The sequence below is a fragment of the Lepisosteus platostomus genome, chromosome 10, assembly GCF_059453375.1.
Source record: "Lepisosteus platostomus isolate fLepPlt1 chromosome 10, fLepPlt1.hap1, whole genome shotgun sequence".
Taxonomy (NCBI): Eukaryota; Metazoa; Chordata; class Actinopteri; order Semionotiformes; family Lepisosteidae; genus Lepisosteus; species Lepisosteus platostomus.
In genome coordinates this window covers 4,684,345-4,691,846 of record NC_142620.1, presented here as the reverse complement: position 1 = coordinate 4,691,846, position 7,502 = coordinate 4,684,345, and positions in this window count along the sequence as shown.

Sequence of the window (7,502 nt, the reverse complement as noted above, 5' to 3'; positions counted from 1 at the left end):
TGAGCCGTTTTACCGAAACAAAAAAAACTGTCAAGATGAAAAAACCTAAAGCTTGAAGGTTTAAAACAATTCTGTGCCCCGCTGTTCATAAAATACAGACACTATAGAAACTAATGGTGAAATTAATTGAAAACCGTTTATGTTACTTGGGCATGAAGCTGTTACACACCGCAGATCACAGGTTTTCTGAGTCTCAGCAAGCAAATTAACAATGATCTCCACTCCAGCCACGTAGAGGGCATAGTGGGAGGCCCATAGTCCTTTAAAGATTTCATATCTCAGTAGCAGCAGGAAGCCCAGCCTTCAGGAAATACTGCTCAGCCAAATAATATCAACCATCCGGTAGCTCTGCCCATGAGTATTGGCATATAAATGTAGGAACAGGAGCTGACAGGAGCTTAGCAGCAACACTTTTGTCCTGACAGCTGATCCTGGCTGCACAGCGCACTTGACTTCACCTGATGGATGGAATATGCACACAGCCACAGGCAAGCTCCAGTCCTCAGTGTCTTCTTCGGCATGAGAAGATGTTACCAACAGCATTGCAAATAATGCCTTTATGTGCCTAGTACCTTGTGAGCTTCATTTATGTCCAGCAATATTCACCAGACGTACTGAATGAACAGTACAGTATACAGTATGCTTCTTTTATGCAGTCCAAAGTACAAAGATCTCTGAAGTGCCTTAGGCAGAGTACCCCATGAGAAGAGTTTGCTTCTTTGATCTGACATCCCCAACTGTTCACGCTACACAGGTATATTTGTGGAAATGTGTTGTTCTTAAAGTTCTTAGGAATTAAATCTCTCTCTTAGCAGCATCTAAAATAATTACTTCCTTGTGCTCTCTAAAATACATTTGTTCTCGCTTTCATTTATACTGCTTATTGGAAAGTGTATTTTTTTTCTGCCTTAAAATGGCCACTTCTTTGACCTGTTCATAGATCAGATTTCCATTTTTCACTTTTTTGGGTTTCATCCAGGCTGAGAGGATGCTGATGAAAGTGAGATCTATAAGGAGATGTGGCTTTGCTCAAGACTTCTCTGTGGAGGATTTTGAGAGGCTTAGAGCTGTTTTAAATTACACTGCTGCTGAAATTTTCCATCACATTTTTATTGTGTCTGCTATTGATTGCCATAATTTTTCTCAAGTGCCTTGACCACATCCTTTCTAGATGTATCTACTAATTACTCTGATCAATACAGAACATGATTTCAGTAGATATATATAAATATGGAATCAGAACCTTTATTTTCCTTTTCATTGGACTTGTGTGGGGTTGGTGTTTTTGGTGTAGCAAATTATGCATGTGTTCTAATATTACTCTGTTCTTAACACACACAAAATTAATATGGACTCTCTGATGATAATAGCTATGCTTTCACATAGGTAAAAAATAAGATTAATAAAAAAAATAAATGAGAAGCACACTGAATCCTGTTTTTAAAGGCAGAAGAAAATGGGAGAGTGTATGTCTATCCAGGCAACAGTGTTATGAGACAGAGGGAAGTGTTTAAGATATTGATACTGCAGTATTAACAGTTAAGAGCCTTATTTTCTTTTAAAGCTGTGTGCAAGAGATTGGAGAAATTACAATTTTCCATCTGATCAACACAAATTAATTTAATTTCATGTTCCATTTATATCTGACTAGCTGTAATGAAAGAATGTCTCTAAGGAAACAGGGATAAGGCAAGGATTCACTGCATAAATAATCTTACTTTTTAATATCATGTCATGAGATGATCCTCACAGTGCAGGTCCAGTTTCAAACAGTACAAAACAGGTATGATGGCATAAAAACTTACAAAGTGTTCTGAGGGGTGGAGTGGTGGCTTTGTGACTGGAAAGTTGTGGGTTCAAATCCTGCAGCTGGCAGAGGAATCTTACTCTGTTGGGCCCCTGAGCAAGGCCCTTAACCCCAACTGCTCCAGCGTAGCTGTATAAATGGCTGACCCTGCTCTCTGGCCCCCAGCTTCTCTCTATGCCTGTGTGTCTCATGGAGAGCAAGCTGGGGTATGTGAAAAGACAAATTCCTAATGCAAGAAATTGTATATGGCTAATAAAGTGATCTTATCTTATCTTAAGTCCTTCCAAAATCTCTTGATGAATAAATTCACAGCTCAACCAAACACTGAACCTTTTGAAGATGTTATCTTTTCAAGCACGGTTAGGTCAAATAGGCTTCAATAATCCAATTAATCCTGACCATATTACCACTGATTTCATCCTGATCTGCATTAATAAGGTCATTTCTTCTTTCAGCCTAACAGCGTTTTCATGCTTTTAGACAGATTTCTGTATTAGAAGGGATAATTACCCTTTTAAATGTACATTTTTAGACCCTGCACTCAGCTTCTGTGGCACGTACTCACCAAAGAAAGGTGAACTGGTCAGAATTTCTTAACATCGGGAGAGATATCTGCAGCTGGTGCTCACAATGGAATTTCCTCAGTATTTACTCAGGTTCAAAGAGGGGGAATATACCAAGATAAATGTCACAGAGTCAGAGGTTTGTGAATGAGGCACTGTCATGTTGTCAGATAACAGATCCCGAATAATGCAATGCAAAGTCCTGATGGAAAAACATTAGCCTCTAACAAGCAGAAACATTTCAATATGACATGAAACAGGGATTAAGATGTTTCTGGGCTTGTGTTGCAGACACAGGTTCAGTGGAATTTGAGTTTTATGCCCATCCACGGTGAACAAAACTGATAATCTCACTGGCAGCATATCTAATGTTTGACAATGAAAACAGATGTTTACAGAGCCAGGTTAAAAAATCTTTTTTTCAACACTGTAATGTTTGTTTCATGACTTTCCGTGAATTTGGCATGTTTACTGATACATAAAAAGTTGACTTAAAAGACACAAAGAGACCATCTGCTCCTCACTTCATGAACTCCAAACAGCTGAGGCAGGTAAAGGCGAATGGGGTGTACAAACACCTTGTCTTCGTGACCAGCTTTTTAAGTCTTTCTGTGCTCTGCATGTCTGTATCTCCTCTTGCGGGTGAATTCTGCTGTGTCCAAGAGGTGCTTCTCTAGTGGGCTCCAGCTCATAAATCTGTCTCACTCTGCTGGAAATATAGTTTTTAAATTAAATACAATCTTGTCATTCATGCACTATGTTGTAACTTAGCTGTAGCTCTAATTTAGAGTTTTCCAAATACAAATGTCACTCTTATACCAGTTGCATTAAGTCCCCTTTACCCCTTGCTTTTCAAGAAAGCCATGTCAGAGCTAGCCAGTGGATTTCTGTCAAGGCCAAAGGATCCATTCTTAGAGGGATAACTGTCAACCTGCTCATTAGCTACTGTATGTTTTAAGGAATATAGTGTGCACAGCTTAATGTTGTACCTTTAGCTCTTTTTCCATCTCAGAGAGACCAATTAAAGTGACTCTTCTGCCTCCCAATGCAGGAGAATGGATGGTAGATTACTGTGCTTCAGCCTCAGCCTCTGACAATATTCCTTGGCTAACAACCCAATGTGAGAGACACATCTTGGAGATTCCATGAGCAGCAGCCCCTGATGGAGGAGCGGGCGTTTCACATCCCTGACAGGAATTCAATGAGAATTTACATTTAATACACTTGAAAATGTGGATCTTTGTTTTTGAAAATGGAAACAGATAACCAATGTGCAGCAGTGCAGTACAGTGGAATCTTAAGCATCCTTTGGGAAACTGAGATCGGTCCGTTTGTACCATGGAACTGGTTTAAAGACGTCTCTACAGTCCTATAACATGTAAGGTTAACACACACCACAGTTCATGGCACACTGACACTTCAATTGGAGTAATAGAACAAAAAAGAAAAAGGAAATGGGCTTGTAGTATGAATGGAAAAGGTTAAAAAGGTTTACAGTTTCGGAGAACAGATCATGAAGGCACTAGGCAGAGTTTAAGACAATGGGACAGGAGAAACACAGAATCAGTAGAGAATGGAAGGCCGCATTGTGAAAGAGCTTCTGCTCGGAGAACAAAACAATTTCACCCCAAGAGTAAGTAAATCAAACACTAGAAAACCATGGTCCAAATAGCTTAATAAATCAGCGAAGGAACAGTAAAGGATGAAGTAAAGTGTTCCTGAGATAAAAAATGCAAAAACCTTAGACAATAACATTGAAACGGCTGATGTGTTAAATGATTATGTCACTCGTGTTAACCATGGATGAAGTCAATGTCAGGCTTCAGGATGATGGAAGACAGGCTTTTTATTAAATATTGTGGATGAGGCAGAAGTGTTACAGGTACTAAAAGCACATAAAATAAATAAATATCCGGGTATTCCACAAGTTCTGGCAATCTATTTAAAGAAAGGAGAGATGTCAGTTGTGAGCCATTCATAAACAGAGTGTGAAAACAGAACTAAGTAATTATAGGCCAGTACATTTGACTTCTATTACATGTATTTCTATTACATGGTAACAGGATTCTAGGTTATAGTCACCACAGATTTAAAAAGGACCTTTAATTCAAGATCTATATCAATAATCTGTACAGTGTTATCTGATGGCAGCAAAACCAAACTATAATTTGTACATGCACATGTTGTTTTTTCTCTGACTTTTGTTTTCGGGTGTGTGGAAAAAAACAATTTAAGAAGGGTGAAGAATTCTAACATATCACACAATACAGCCAGATAACAGTCTCTCAAAAATAAAAGTGAAGATAGGAGAGAATTATCACTCGTCCTAAAGATAAATTGAGCCACACAACCCAAAACAGAGCATAAAAAATCTCTAAGTAGTGTGGGAATGCTAACCCTAACCCTAGCTGGGGTTTCAGTTCCTCAATCTCTTTCTGGGGCTGAGCAAACATCAGATTTGAAACGTTCCTCAAACCGAAAACTAGGAGTGTAAAACAATCAAAATCATTGCTAAATGCTCTTGGAAAATGATCTTATTCAATATTCTATCTTCTTTAGGCAAATTTTCAATCAGGCAATAAATGATGTCATAGTGTGAATGACATGAGGATTCACGTTGGGCCTGTGAAGGGTTAGAGCTACAAGAACCATTTAGTATTGCCTGCAGTTGTCCTTAGAGTAGGCATTTAAATGACAAAATTAAGAATATTTACCCATTAGAACAGGTTTTCCCAAAACTTTTCGACTGAATCACTTTTGGGATGCAGTTCCTGAAAGGTGTAATATACAATGCAGGCAGTCAAAAGTCTCTGAAAAATAAAAGTGAAGATAGGAGAAAATTAGCACTCATCCTAAAGATGAACTGGGCCCCAAAACTGAAAACAGAGCATAACAAATCTTTAAGCAGTGTGGAAATGCTAACCCTAACCCTAGCTGGGGTTTCAGCTGAGCAGCTCCTCTATCTCTTGTTGAGGCCCTGCAAGCATCAGATTTGAAATGTTCTTCAAACTGAAAATTAGGAGGATAAAAAAATCTTTTTCTATAATCTATCTTCTTTAGGCAAATTTTTAATCAGGCAAACAATGATGTAACAGTGTATTGTTCTATAGTCCTATTGTTAATGAATTGGAAATGTGCTCTCATGAGAACATTTCCTTCTTTATATTTTTACCCCTGAATATTAGGAAATGGAACAGTTTGAGAACACGTCTAGATCAGCTGCTTGTGCATAGTTTATCATAGTGAATGTTCCTTTAACTCACTTCCTGGTTGGGAGGTAGCTATTGGGAGTGGGACCCCTAGAGGTTTCATTTGTCTCACTGGGGGTTTTCTTTCCTCTCTTCTGTGTTCATGTGGTCAACATTTTTGCTCTGTGGCAAACTGTTGTGAAGGGCGATATATAGCAAATAAAAGACAGATTGATATTAAACACAGCTGGCCAAAAAGCCATCTTTAAAGCCATCTGTAGCTGGTGCTTCTTCCTGAACAGTACTTCCTTCGTCTCTGGAATCTGTGTGCTCAATGTTACTCTAAAAAAGAGGCTGAAAAACATTTTCCTCTCATATTTTCCACTATCCTGTTGTGAATGATCACACCCAAGGAAAGGACAGTCATATGTCTTTCCTTTTACAGTGCCTGATAACCCTTCATAACCTCAGCAAATAACAGTTTTTTCAGTGAGAACTACTGCAACAGATTTACCAATTTATCTTAAATACATGTATTACCTGGTCCACTTGCCACCAGAAATCATTTCTGTTCACTAGTGACCAAATACTCTGTGATAGACTTCACTCTGTATAGAGTATTTCCCAATGTTATTATACATTTTCCAAGTTGCTTTTGGAGGTTGGGGTCTCCTAGTTTTTTAAATCAAAGGTGTTTTCTTTTCGTAAATTACAGTTAAAGGGAGCAGTGGTTATCATAGAATATAAAGATAACATAATGCATAATGTGGCTCAAGTGACATTTGTCAGGTTTCTCTGTTGTTGATATGAACAGCCAGATCTACAAGCAATGTCTTAATAGACTGCTAAAATGGAGTGCCTCCAGTCTTCTCAACAGTAGGACTGTGCCAGTTAAGAACATTATTATTATTAACATTATCTTTGGACCTCAAGACATATAATTTTGCTTTCTATACATGTCACAAGCAGGAGTCATCTCAAACTTGGAAATCCACACTGTCTTCTCAAAATAGAGCTATAAATAGAATAGTTTTCCATTAAATACTGCAACCATAACTCATTTTCTGCACTCTGGCTCAAAGTCTGGCAGTCGAAACCTGGTAATATGCCTGACCCGAGTCTTATAGGCTAATGGAGTTTCAAAGCTCAGTGCCAAATTCTCACAATGCTTTCTCACAGCTGCCTTGTTAGTCAATTTCCCTACATCCCAGCTGCACTGGAAAAACAGGCTCCAAAGATAACTGAAAGAGCGATTGCTTAACCAGAGTACACACACAGTGACATCATTTCATATTGTTACATAATGCTTAATTACGTCACACAAAAAATAATTGTTACTGTACTCCTGCAACCTTTCCATTGAAAATTTGTTTGCATATTTTATCTTTATGAAACCCTGCAGAATCACTAGAAGATATGAAGATTTTGTATGAAGACATCACTAGCGGTTTTAGGAAAGACAAATGGATGCTTGGTTCTGCTGTGGTTGTGGAAACACTGAAGCTCAATTTTGTCATTTGAATAGCAACTAAAAGCACAACTGCAGTCAAAATTTAATGGTTCGTGTAACTGGTTCTTTTTTGGTTTGAAGAACATTTGAAATCTAAAGGCTGGAGGGCTTCAGAGACAGATGTGGGAGTGCTCCATTAAAACCCCGGCTAGGATTAGAGTTAACATTCCCACACTACTTAGGGATTTTTAATGCTCAGTTCTGGATTTTGGGGCCCAATTTATCTTTAGGATGAGTCTTTTAGGAGGAGAATTGTCTCCTATCTTCACTTTGATTTTTCGGAGACCTTTGGCTGCCCACATTGAATATTGCACCTTTCAGTAGTTGTACCCCAAAATTGAGTTAGACGAAAAGTTTTAAGAAAACCTTTTTTTTTTTCGAATGGGTAAACACTCTTATTCGTGTCATTTAAATAACAACTAGAAGTACAACTC